The 14,087-nt window shown below is 42.7% G+C and overlaps 1 pseudogene; it reads right to left on the bottom strand.

Moving 5' to 3' along the window:
• Positions 1-5,152: 5,152 nt before the first annotated feature.
• On the bottom strand, positions 5,153-5,584 carry LOC150039182 (mitochondrial import inner membrane translocase subunit Tim10 B pseudogene; annotated as a pseudogene).
• Positions 5,585-14,087: the final 8,503 nt, after the last annotated feature.

Below are 14,087 nucleotides of genomic sequence, written 5' to 3'. Positions count from 1 at the left end.
CTCCTGAACGTCTGCTAGCCACACAAGTGAGCAGTTGGCGGCTTGTGTTGACTGTGGGTGCCGGGATACCAAGGTTCTAAGTTCCACTGTGAAGGAAGTGAGGTCATCTGTGGAGGTCCCTTCAGTTGAGCCCTTCCTTCTGACACATCCTCCCCAGATGACCCCTTTTCTCACCACTTGCTAGTCCTGAGCATGACCTCATCCATTCAGTGTTTCAGCAACTGTTCAATACTACTCTCCCCAGGTAGACCTGGGTGCAGCAGCCACACCACCTTAGATGAGATACAGATGGTCTCTGTGCCTCCTGGTGCCCAGTCCTGTCTCCCTGTAACCACAATTTCCATTGTACTAAGCTGGTGACTTGTAAGAGATAGAACAGGGCAATGGTTAGGAGAGGAGCCATGTAAGATTTTATGAGATGCCCAGTGGATAGATAGGCCTCAGGGCTAAAGCTCCACCATGTCCCAAGCTGCAAACAGGAAAGCTCTGAGGCTCAGCCCAATATGTTCTGGCTACTGCTAAAGTGTCTCTCAATGTACAATCACAAGCCCATCCTCACAGGGCCCTGAGCTTCGAGGCCTGGCAAAAGCACATCTGTCTGATGGAGTTTGGAAAGTTTGATTTCCTTCAAGTGCGTGGCTATCAGCAGTGGGTTAGGGGACACTGTGTTTCAGCTTGGAAAGGTGAATTTAATTATTGAGTTGTTATACTTTGGATATGAGATGTTGCTTTTCTTTTCTATATTGTTTGTTCTTCTACATTATGATTTGTACACCTGTTTGTGAATTTGTCTTTTAATTCCTCTCAGATTAAGAGAGAGAGAGAGAAAGAGAGAGAGAGAGAGAGAGAGAGAGAGAGAGAGAGAGAGAGAGAGAGAGAGAGAGGAGAAAGAGAGAGGAGAAAAAGAGAGAAAGAGAGGAGAAAAAGAGAAAGAGGTGTGTGACAGTAACATGGGTAAAAATAAACAAAGCATTTACATAAAGTAGGCAAATTCAGCGAAGTCCTTAGTGAAAGTATAGACGGTTGGAGCTTAGGTTCTTAAAGTGAAGTTAACAATTATAAATAGTTCTTCCATTCTATTTTTTGGGTCCCTTGTCAAAATTAGTTGGCCGTAAATCTGTGGTATAATATCTGGGTCCTTAGTTCTATTCTATTGTTCTTCAGGCCTGTTCTTGTGCCAGTACCAAGCTGTTTTGATAATTATAGCTCTGTAATAGAGTGTCAAGTTTGGTATTGAAATTCCTTCTGCGCTGTTCTTTCTGCTAAGAAGTGTTTTTGGTATAAGGGTCTTTTATTATTCCATATGAAATTCTGGATTGCCTCTTCTATTTCTTTAAAGAGTGACATTGGGATATTGATGGGTATTGCGTTGAATTTGCAGATAGCCCTTGGCAAGATTGTCATTTTCATGATGTTGATTCTTCCAGTCCAGGAGCATGGAGGTTTTTCCACTTCCTTAGTTCTGCTTTAATTTCCTTTTTCAGGGTTTTAACCTTTTCATCGAAAAGGTCCTTTACAATCTTAGTTAAGCTAATTCTTAGGTACTTCATTTTCTTTGAGGCTATTGTGAAAGGAGTTGCTTTCCTGATTGTTGCCTCATTCCCCTCACTGTTGCTGTGTGTGTGTGCATTTCACACATTTTATTGTTTTTCTCCCACACAGAGTTAGAGAGTTAAACCTGTGTGCAATTTCCTTGGTAGCTTTCTTTGCTTATTTGAATATTAATCTTTCCCTTCCATAAAAGCACATGACTTTTTTCCATATATTTTTATTGTAATTAATAGAAGGGTTACATTATATTCACCAGATAGAAGGTACATTACTTCACATACATTGATTCCCTTTCTCATGTCTTGGTCCCCATTTCCCTCCCCCTACCCCGACCCTCATCTTGTTTTCCCCCCTTCCCTATCCAATTTCAAATAACCAAATAAGAATATATACAATATATCAGATACCAAGGTGAAATACTGTAACAATATGAGATAACCAGGGGATAGCAAAAGAGATGAGAGATAACATAGGGCATTAAGGACAACAATCACTCATTTTATGGCTTTTCTTTCTATATTATGGAGATTCTTTCATTTATTGTCATCCTTATGTATCTCGATTTGTTCTATTGTAAATCTCTGCTAGGAGAGCCCAAGGTTTCTACTGATTATGATAAATGAGGGAATCCATTGAGCTTATGTTCCGTTGAGTGTGGCTTACTTCACTTAATATGATTTTTTGTAAGTCTTTCCATTTCCTTACAAATAACACCTTAGTTTTAAACCTATTCTGTTTACCTATCTGTTTTGGTAGTAGCATTATTCTGTTTTAGCCATTATATATGAAAACATTTTAGTCCAATGAGTAATCAGTCATGTATAATGTCCTTAATATGTTCGTCCTTTTTTCACTTTTCTTTTTCTTTTGTTTGTGCTAGTACTCAGGGCCTGGGTGCTGTCCTTTTCCCCCTCAAAGTTGGAATTCTACCATTTGAGGCATACCTCCAGTTTGGGCTTTTTGCTTGTGAATTGGAGATAAGAGTCTCACTGACTTTCTGACGTGGGCTGGCTTTAAATCATGATTCTCAGATCACAGCCTCCTGAGTAGCTAAGATCTTGCAGGTGAGCTACCAGCACCCAGCTGCTTGTTAACATGAGGAGAAAAGGGATTATTCTTGAATCATTACTACATGTATGTGTGGTAGCCAAGACAAGGGCTAATCCTGGTCAGTGAAGCCAACCACATGGGACATATTACAGGTTGTGTAAAACATGACAGAACACGCAACTTCAGTTGTGGAAACATGGTCACAGGCTGGGCTGAGGTGGAGGGCAGCAGATGTCTGCGTGTTTCCATGAACTCAGGCATGGAGACTTGAGATGTTTACTGTGATTCAGTGTTCCCACCTTAAATCATGCTCTGTCAATCACTACGGAAACAGTTTTAATCAGTTACCCATTTTGAACCACAGTGAACTAAGAACCAAAGGACTAAATTTGGGTCTGACTTTTTTTCCCTAGGTTGAGTGCACCCTCCTGTCTGAAATGGATTTTTATTAGCAATTGTTGTTTTGCATGTTTTTCTTGACAAGTGGTTTTAAAATTGTGTGTGTGTGTGTGTGTGTGTGTGTGTGTGTGTGTGTGTTCCTGTGCCAGAACTGTGACTTGGGTTGAGGGCTTGGGCATTGTCCTTGACATTTTTTTTTTGTTGTTGTTGTTGGACATGGGGCTTGAACTCTGGGCCTGGGCGATGTCCTTGAGCTCTTCAGCTCAAGGCTATCACGCTACTCCTTGAGCCACAGTGCCACTTCTGGTGGTTAATCGGACCCAAGTGTCTCATGGACTTTTTGGTGCCTGGATTGGCTTTGAACCAGGATCCTCAGATCTCAACCTCCTCAGTAGCTAGGATTACAGACATGAGCCATCACCCCAGCTCCCTAGGCTTTTTTGCTCTAGGCTAGTGCTCTACCACTTAACCACAGTGTCACTTCTTTTTTTTCGGTGGTTAATTGAAGATAGGAGTCTCAGGGACTTTCTTGACTGGGCTGGCTTAGAACCTTGATCCTCAGACCTTTTCTACTTTTGCAGTGAATAGTGATAGATTGCTCTGTAACATGACACTGGATGAAGTTTCTGTGTGTCTGATGTAGAGGACAGAAGGACCGAAGGAAGGAAACATACCTTTGCTCTGTGTACCTCTTAGAGATAAATGTGAGGAAACGAAGTTGGCAAGTGGTGTCTGAAGAGTCAAAACTATTACTTCAAGAAAGCAGAAATACCAGTATTTTTTGCTCTTTCAAATCAGAAACAAAATAAAATACATTGCTATCTGACCTGAATCTCAGTCAGATGCCATGGTTTCTGCCTATAATCCCCACGACTCAAGAGGCTGGGGTGTGAAGAGGACCACTTCAAACAAGCTTAGGAAGAAAACTCCACAAAATTTATAGCTAGAATTAACCCACTAAACACTGAAAGTGAGAAACAAAGATCAACAAAATAGTTGATAAGTCAGGAAAATAATAGTGTCTTACCACAATTGCATGGCACATATGGTAGTGAGGTATGGAACCTGTGTCTTCGTGCATGCTCGGCAAGCACTCTACCACTAGGCCACAATCTGGCCCATTCCTAGTAACTTTTTTGCATATTCTTTTATCCTGGTTTATTTTCTTAATTTGGGAATGAGTATCTAATTTTTAATCAAAGTAAATTTTTTAAAAAATTTATTGTTGGGGTAATGTATAGAGGGGTTACAGTTACATTCATCAGGTAGTGGGTGCATTCCTTCTCACACATTGATAGTCCTTTTTATGTTTTTGTCCCTATTTCCCACCCCCTCTCATCAAGGTACATATTAAAAAGACAAACTTTAGATCATTGCTGAAGATAATTTTCTAGCAAGGCAATTTTTTTCCCTCTCATATGAGACAATGGAGTTGTGTGGTTCTGTTTTTGGAATACTTTTCAACTTCATTCCCTTTTTCTCAAAGTTTTATGCAATGGTAGCTTGGTAATTTTAGATTTCATTGTATATTGTTGGATTTACTTTTAACCTCCCTCAACATACACAATAACTTTAGAGTAAACCTCTGTGTTGAGTTGCATGTTGGGATAAATGTCAATCAATAAATGTAGTGCCATTGGTTTGTCTAATCAAATTGGTCAATGACAGTGAGGTCAAGAAGAGTTTTTTTTTCCTTTTTTGCTTAAAGGTTTTACTGCTAATTCCATGGAGGTAAGAAATCTGAAGACAGTAACCATCCAAACAGAAGGCTAAAGTTATTGGACAACTCTTGAAACTTTACAAGTTTCATCTCTGTGGTCAATGACTTCTTAAAAGTGATGTCTAAAAGCTCAGTGGGTACCCACCCCCCATGATCCAATACAATTATTTCTTATAAAACAATCTATGGGGGGGGAAGCAATGCATATTTTGCTTCTGAAGTTAGCCTCAAGGGCAGTCTGTCTTCTGAACAGGAACTTCTGTCAGGGCTTGAACTCTGCTGACATACACTCAATGACAGAACAAACCAAGGAACAATAATAATAATTATAATAAAATGTTCCCTGCCCAGAATATAAACAAAATAGTGTAAGAGTGGGTTAGTGGCTCCAGGTTAAGGAACAGCCCCGGTACCCGCTTTCAGGTAAGGGCCTCAATCTCTCTGTGCAAACTTCAACCAAGCCCAAGGTCCCACCGGGTCCTTCAGTTTGAGGGTCCATCTTGTACCTCGCCTCGGGAGACTGGATGGCCAGCTGCCTGCCGGCGAGGCACGGGGCTGTTCTTCGGTAACCCCTGGCGGAGCCCGGGCAGCCTCGTAGTCTGCAGTGCGGCGCTGTACCAGGGCAGGCATAAGCTGCACGTAAGCGACCATGAGGCCATGGTTGGAAGGGATGAGCTTCCCGGGACAGCTGTGCAGACAGGCCCCCCTCCTCGGCGTCCAGGGCTGGGGGTGTAGGCTGGGCACTCAGCGCTGGAAGCAGAGCTCGGTCATCTGGTGGTAGACCAACAGGAAGCCTCGCAAGTTTCTCAGCTGCTGTTGAGCTGATCCATGGCACTGAGGATGTGTGGCCGCGTCACTTCCCATACCCGGAGTGAATTTCCTATTGCATTAAGCAGACGCTTTCTAGAGCACTGCATGTGCTGAGACAGCTATGCTCACTCTGCCCCAGGTGGAAAAGATCCTCCCCACTGCCTGCATGTACTTCTTAGTATGGTTCTAATAACTGTTTTTATGAGAGTTTATTAATGTTGATTTTTACATCATATTTTAAATGACACGTTTAACAAACAAGTGTTCAAGGAGTCTAATAACTTTTAAGGTAAGACCTGTCATTGCAATTTAATTTTATTTTGGAGTAGCTCATTGGAATCTTTTTTTTTTTTGCCAGTCATGGGGCTTGAACTCTGGCGCCTGGGCACTGTCCCTGAGATTTTCAGCTCAAGCCTATCACGCTACTCTTGAGTCACAGTGCCACTTCTGGTGGTTGATTGAAGATGAGAATCTCACAGACTTTAGTGCCCGGGCTGGCTTTAAACCACGGTCCTCAGATCTCAGCCTCTGAGTAGCTAGGATTAGGGGTGTGAGCCACCAACACCCCGAAGTTCATTGGCATCTGATTTTTTCTTCATTTCCTTTTCTATTTTCAGCCACCTGTTCTGTTTTTCTAATTAACCCCAACACAGTAAAAAAAAAAGCCATGATTCTTAGAGAGATAGAGAGAGAGAGAGAGAGAGAGAGAGAGAGAGAGAGAGAGAGAGAGAGAGAGAGAGAGAGAGAGAGGGAGAGAGACGGGGGGAGGGAGAGAGACGGGGGGAGGGAGGACGGAGGGGAATAGAAGAAGTGCCACGTATGCTAGAATTTTGCCTAAAGGAAACGCATACTTAGAGTAGGGTTTCTATATATATTTTTGGTTCCATTTGTAGATATAATAGTGATAACTTGAGTATTCATTTCTTTCCTTCATGATGAATCAAATGTTTCACTTGTAATATGCAATTTGACTATGAGGAAGTAGAAGCTTATTCAAATGAAGGCAGAAAGATCCAGAAAGGGGGATTCAAAGTCACTGGCTTTAGGAGGTTTTTCTCTGCCACAGAAGGATGGCTAAAGAGCCTGTGAAGTTGGCAGGACTGGATGTGTTCTAAACTATGTGTGCAGGGTTGTGGAGTCCTTGAGTGTGTTTTCATGACAATTGTTGTCCTGAACTACTTCAGTTCAATCAATGGCCTCTCACCTGTAGGCTTTTCAGCACAGGGTTGAGAATTCCCTCCAGCTAGCAAGAGGCATCAGGATGGTTTTGAGAAATTACTGAAATTCAGACTCCTGGATTCAAGACTCTCTTTTCATCCCTTCAGATGGTAAAATGCTAAGTGAGAGTTACAAAGGAAGACTTCTCAGTTATCACATTATTTGTGATGGTAGAAACTCCGGACAAACCTGCACAGTTGGACATTTAAGGACGATTTCATGGGATTTGGGAGCAGTCAGAACTGGAGACCAGCTGGTGCAGAGCTGTCCCCGAATATGCCCTGGCCTGGCTCCCATTAAGAATTTGAAAATAGATTATTAGAAAATTAGCTCACCACATCTGTCTGCTGTTTATTGTTGTAGCTAATCCCAGGACAGCAAGAAAGCCCTTTTAGAAAAAAGAGATACCACATTTGTCCCACAAGCCTATTTTTTTAATGTGCCGCTATTGGGCCTTGAACACAGGGGTGCATGTTTACACTTCAGTTTTTCCACTTAGGGTTGGTGTTCTACCACTTGAGCCATAACTCCAATCCCTCCCATCAGTCTTATGAGGTTAGAATGCAATCTCAAACAAATCCTACATTTTTTCAAATGCATGTGGAAGTGATGGTTAATATTATTCAAATTCATCTAAGAGCATTATTGAGCTCTTTGCCTCTTTTTGTCAGGAGAGATATGTGAAATATTTTGACATGATAAAGGAGTCAAGCCTGTTCAAGGAGAAGGGAAACATTTCACTGGAGTGTATAACCTTCCTCGGGGTAGCCTCCTGACATCCTTACTCAGGAACCAATAATGATTCAGGAGATCTTATTTAGCTAAATTCTAGAAATGTATTTCCTGATGGCTTGCCACATCTCGGAATTCGATTTTTAACAGAGTAATGGTGATTGTTTGGAACTGTGTAGTCTGTTTTAGTGAGGGTAGGAGTATGATGGGAGTAAAATCACTCACCCTATTAACAATGATTCTCTTCCTCCTCACTTCCCCTGTTGAGTGAGAAGGGGAGCAGGTGGCTAATTTTGTTATCAGCAGGGAATCCTCTGTTCAATATTTTAAAAGCTCTCCTAATGTGGTCAAATAATTTTCATCCAAGAGAGGGAGAGAGAGGACTGTATTTTCAAGCTGCTCTGGAACTCCTGGGACGATGAATGTATAAATGCACTAGCAAGAGTGCTGGTGGTTACTCTGCATGTTTGATAAACACAATCACTGCCTTCCAAGGTCTGGGACACCAGCTCAACAACTTTGCAGGACCTCCAGCCCGCAGCAACCCCAGGAGTGACCACCAGAGGGCAGCAGAGCCCGCGGGAGCCACAGGAGCCAGGCAGGGCCATCCATGGGCTTTGGTGGGGGGGGGAGGGGGGCGTCTCTGCTCTCATCTTGGGCCTCAGTGGCAATTCTTTTCTGTGCCCTGAATTCCTGCCCCCTCATTTCCAGGGCTCCCCCCATCCTCCCAAGGTGACTTTGGGGCTTGGCAACGCTGGCTGCCACAGAGGTCACCAGGACCTAGGCTTCCTTGCATCTCCCCTGGTCTTTAGAGGAAAAAGGATGGATTTGTGGGGACCATGAAAAGCACGGCCCCCGTGGGGACAGAGTTGGGGTGTTTTGCCCTTGGATTCCTCTTCCCAGCCTTCCCCAAGCAGAAGATTCTGGAGCTGCCACTGACTGCAAGTAACTATTGATTCTTGGGAGACCCTGGATTTCCTCAGTGTCAACCTGACTGCAAAGGAAAAAAACAAGAACAAAAACCTCAAGTTTTGGCTAAATTCTGCGGCTGAATTTCCAAGTGCTCAGGAAGTGAAATCCTTGAATATTTCCAAGATGTCAATTTCCCAAACATGTCTCTTGCCCCTGCCTCCTATAGGGAAAAATCTTTACTATGACTCTGTGTGTGTGTGTTTGTATGTGTGTGTGTGTGTTTGTGTGTGTGTTGTTTCCCTGGACTAATGTACTTAGCTTTAACATAATCCAATTTGTCAAATATTTCTTTTTCTTTCTTTTTTTCATATATTTATTGCAATTAATAAAAGAGTTACATTATATTCACCAGATAGAAGGTGCATTACTTCACAAACATTGATACCCTTTCTCATGTCTTGGTCTCTATTTCACTCCACCCACCCCCATTCCTTCTTTTTTTAATGGTTGTTATTTTTGTGTTGCTTAAGAAGTTTGGGCCTACTGTCAGGCCACAAAGATGGTTTGAGTTTATTCAAAGAGCCTGATTATCTTAATACTTCATTCCTGGACTAGGGTTTAAACTCAGGGCTAGAGCTTTCATTTGGCTTTCAAAAATTTTATTATTATTATTATTAAGGTGATGGGCAGAGGGTTCTCTCACTGTGTGTGTGTGTGTGTGTGTGTGTGTGTGTGTGTGTCTGTGCATGCGTATGCTGGTAGTGGACCTTCATTTCAGGGCCTTGGCATGTCCATTAGCATTTTTGCTTACGGCTGTGTAGCGAGTACAATAATGATACAGATGAGCTGAGATGCATAAAGGTTTTATTTCTCCAGCGCTGGTTCCATAGTATATTATTCTATTACCCTCCAGTAGGCGGCGCACCTCACCCACCCAATGCAAGGCTACCCAGCCTCCTCCTACCTGCCTGTCCCAGCCAGGGCCACTCACTTGGTTCCACAGGTTGGCCTGCTACCACAGCTTCACTTCTGGGTTTTTGCTGGTTAACAGGAAATAAGAGTTTTACGGACTTTTCTGCGTGGGCTGGCTTTGACCTTGAATCCTCAGATCTCAGGCTCCTGGGTAGTTTAGGATGAGAGGCAGGAGCCATTGGTGCCCAGCTCAGAATTTCTTACTTTGGAGTAGTTTTAAGTTCACAGTAAAATTGAAAGAAAATGACAGATACTTCCCACGGACCCTACACAGGCCCAGTCTCCCCCACAACCAACATCCCCTACAGAGGGGTACACTGTGACAATCAGTGACACACACCTCCCACTGGCACACATGTTTCCAGAGACTGCAGAGTGTGGCTTATTTGCCCTGTTGTGTCATATGTGCACTGTGGTCCTGGCCCAGGCACAATGTTGTGTGTCAGTCGCGTATGTTTCATCAGGAGTAATGCCAATGTTATACAATCCTTTTCTCCAATATAGATTTAAAGCCTATCAATGATTTATGCAAAGTTCTATATGTCTCAGTTGCATTGGTCTGAAACTCCCTCCCTTTATGACAATATCATATTTTACATGAATGAGTTGTCCACGTAGCTGTTGAATTCTTTATGTATTGTATTGGTCAATGGTTGATCTGTGCAAATATCAACAGTTGAATTACAACAGCGTGACAACTGGTATCGGGAGCTCCTAAGCTAGGCTTTTCCTATTCATTTTCAAAATTACCCCTATTTTTCTTGGCATAAACACTCAAATTTGATTCCTAGATTAATTTTGTCTTTTCCTTTATTGGCGTTGTTCTGTATGGGATTGCTAAAGCGCTACATCCCATGAATATTATATAAACTAGATTTTAGTAGTTCTGCAAGGTCAAGTTTAGCCTTCTAGCTAGGTGCCAGAATCTCAGGCTTGTCTAAGCTACTCAGGAGACAGATATCCAAAGCACAACATGTCAGGGATAACCCAAACAACAACAAAACTCCACTAGATTCCATTTCCATGATAACCAGTAGAAAGCAGGGCTACCCAGGCACTGTTGAGTCAGGGTTGTAATCTTAGCTACTCAGGAGACTGAGGTCTGAGGATTACAGTCCAAAACCTGCACAGACAGAAAATTCTATGAGACTCTTATCACCCATTAACCAACCAAATATTGGAAACTGAGGTATGAATCAAGTAGTAGAGCTTTAGCCTGAGGGGAAAAAAAGCCAATTGAGAACTTGAGTGAGGCCCTGAGTTCAAGCCTTAGTATTGGCACAACAACCATAAACCAACAAATGAAACCAGGGCTGGGAGTTGTAGCTCAAGTGGTAGAGAGCCAGCCTAGCAAGTCTAGCAGTCTCAAAGCCCTGAATTCATTCCTCCTACTAATACTGGGGTTGGAGGGTGGTGGAGGGGAAGAAAAAGAAGCCAAAGCCCAAACAAACTTTCAGTGACTTTGTTAGCATACCAGTCTGAATTACCCTAAGCAGGAAAGCAAATTCCTTCTTCCCCACTTGGCTTTTCCAAGCCCCATTAGTCTTTGGAAGCCTGCTTGGATGGTGGGGCTGTCCCCAGAGCTTTCCAGCTGTGTCATGCCACAGCTTTAATCTCACCACATCTGGCTGCTTTAATCTCAGAATACGCCCAGGCCTCCAGGCCCGTTAGGATCTGAGGCACCTGCACTGGCCTTTTCCCAGTCCTCTCCAAAGGGCACTCACCATTCAGGAGGCCTCACATCCTGGCAGGGCCTGGCTCTTACACATGCCAGGGTCTTTCCCCTCAGTTTGACCTCCCTGTGTGTCACACTCTACCATGGTCTTCCTGCTTTCATTATCACTGGAAAAAACGTCGGATTAATCAGCATTTTTCCTTGCATCTGGCTAAAGAATTCAGGCAGGATGGAAACTACGCAGTGAAAGTTCACCAGGAAAGAAATACACTTTCAGGAGATTGAAAGCAAGCCATGTCAGGGTGTGAATGAGGGTTATTTTTACCCCAATATAACTTTTACTCACCTGAAAGTGGCTAAAGTCCATCTGCAGGCCCAGCACAGTGGGCAGAGTCACTGTCCCAAGATGAGGGAGGTTTAGGGAATTGCATTTGACTTTTTGGGCTTGGTTTTGTGGCTTAAATCGTGTTAATTAAATCTGTTGTTTTAAGAATTTTTGCTTGAGTAACCATTAAGCTGGAAAGAAGCTTGCCAATTAACAATCCTTAGGTGGGTGGAGGGCTAAAAAATCCATCTCATGACAGAACTGCTGGGCTACTTTGGCTGGATAGAAATTGCAGACTATAGTTTTCTCTCTGAAAGCTTGGGGGTACCATCGCCCCCCGACCTGCCTGCATTGCGCCATCATTCATGTCTAACTGTTACTTATCATTCTTGCATTTCTCTTATTGGTCCATGCCTCTGCAACCTGCAATCACTTGGAGTGGCTTTGGTTCAGTGGGCCCGCTGAACTCTGATTCTTCTCCTAGATTGTAAGCTCAAACAAGCTAGACTCAGAACAAAATCTTAATTTCAAAATCTAAGCTAGTGCTCCTCATATAGAAAGTGCTTTGCCAATTTCTTTTAAGTGTTAATTTTTTTTGTGCCAGTCTTGGAGCATGAACTCAGGGGTTGGGTGCTGTCCTTAATCTTTTTTTTATTGCGATTAATAGAAGGGTTACATTATATTCACCAGATAGAAGGTACATAACTTCACAAACATTGATACCCTTTCTTACTTTCTTATGACATGGTCCCCATTTCCCTCTCACCCTCCCCCCGCTTATCTTGATTTCCCCCCTTCCTATCCAATTTCAAATAACCAATTAAGTATATGTAAAGTATATCAGATAACAAGGTGAAATATTGTAACAATATGAGATAACCAAGGGATGGCAAAATAGATAAGAAATAACATAGTACATTAAGGACAACAGTCACTCATTGTATGGCTTTTGTTTCCTTCTCCTGGAGATCCTTACTTTTAGTGTCATACTCTTTGGCATAATGTCTCTAGATTTTTTTCTATTTTAAATCTCTGCTAGGAGAGCCCAAAGTTTCTACTGATTATGACAAATGAGGGAGACTATTGGGCCTATGTTCCTTGGAGTCTGGCTTACTTCACTTAATATGATTTTTTCTAAGTCTTTCCATTTCCTTACAAATGAGGCGATGTCTTTCTTTCTGACAGCAACAGAGATTTCCATTGTGTATAAATACCACATCTTGTTGATCCACTCATCAACTGAGGGACATCTACCTTGGTTCCATGTCTTTGCTATGGTAAATAGTGTTGCAATGAACATCGTTGTGCTAGTCATCTCTCATGGAACAGGAGAATGGGGTTGTAAATGCTAATGAAGCTAGAGGACAACTAAGCAGTAGGCCACCTGCCTCATCTAGATGATTCATTGCATTGCAGCAAGGTAAATAAGTACCTGTAAGTAAGTACTGAAGCTCCTGGGATTTCTGCACCTGCCTCTGCCTTCTGCTGGCTTGCAGCACAGTGTCCTCTCACTGCCCTCACGTTAAGTGTTAGACTACACTGGTTCCTTGCAAGTCAATGCTTGGAGCACCTGAGATCCTGATCAGAGGCCACTGGTGACCAATACCTGTTCTGCAAGGGATGAAGTGATTCCTGGCTTCATTTTACTGTTTGTGGGTCTCCAGTAAAGTGGAACGGCTGAGAAGCAGGCCATGGGACAGCTGACCTGAGGTGTTGCCAGCACCAAGTGACAGTTTTCTAGAGAGGATAGTGGTAATGCTTCATCTGGAAAGTTCTCAGCTGAATTTTAGCTGAATAGATGCCAAAGGCCAGACAGTTGCTGGATGTCCTCTGGGGAAAGGGCAGCCAGTAAAATTATGAAGATGAGACAGGGCATGAATGAGCACAAACAAGAGTAAGCAATTTCCACGAAGTCAGGGGGATGCCAGGAGAATGGAAAAAATGGTGTTGGGGGCAGCAGTTATGGAACTGAGTCTCAGAGGCTTTCCTCACCCTTGGCTGGCTTCGAACTGCAGTCCTCATATCACAGCTTCCTGATTAGCTAGGATTACATGTGTGAGCCACTGGTGCCTGCCTTACTTTGTATTGTCTATTAAATGCTTTAAGTGGCTTTTCTCATGTCTTTATTTTTCCCAATTCATGCATGTTTGGCTCTGTTTATCTCATATCCTCTACTAAGGTGTCATTGATATGTTGGTCAAAGGGAGTAATTAAAGACAGATGATAGGATTTTTTTTGTCAGTCCTGAGGTTCAGCTAAGGGCATGAGCACTGTCCTTGGTCTTTCTCAAAGTCAAAGCTCACCACTTGAGCGACAGCACCACTGCAGACTTTTTTCTATGTATGTGGGACTGATGAATCAAACCTGGGTCTTTGTGCATGCTAGGAAAGCACTCTACCACTAGCCCAAATTCCGGTCTCAAGAAGATAGGATTTTTTTAAACCAATCTTCCAGGCACCCAAGGCTTCTCATATTTCCTTTGATATTTGATCAATTTGTATTCATATTAGTTGGAGCTCAAATATTAAGTCACAGCTAGACTTTAGAGTACGCCTTCTATTTTCTCCATTTCTAAATATCCAGTTTATGCTTTTCTCTATCTAATGACAGAAGAGCTGCATAGCTGGGCAGGGACCTTTTAGAATGGACACGAACGTAGTTTGACTGAGATACTCTTTTGTGGAGCAAGCATGGATCTTCAAAATTGTTTGCAGAGCTATGTT

This window comes from Megascapheus bottae, unplaced genomic scaffold (assembly GCF_031878675.1).
Source record: "Megascapheus bottae isolate mThoBot1 unplaced genomic scaffold, mThoBot2.hap1 HAP1_SCAFFOLD_37, whole genome shotgun sequence".
Taxonomy (NCBI): Eukaryota; Metazoa; Chordata; class Mammalia; order Rodentia; family Geomyidae; genus Megascapheus; species Megascapheus bottae.
The sequence above is the reverse complement of the archived record's forward strand: the minus strand, read 5'-3'. Positions and strand labels throughout refer to the sequence as shown.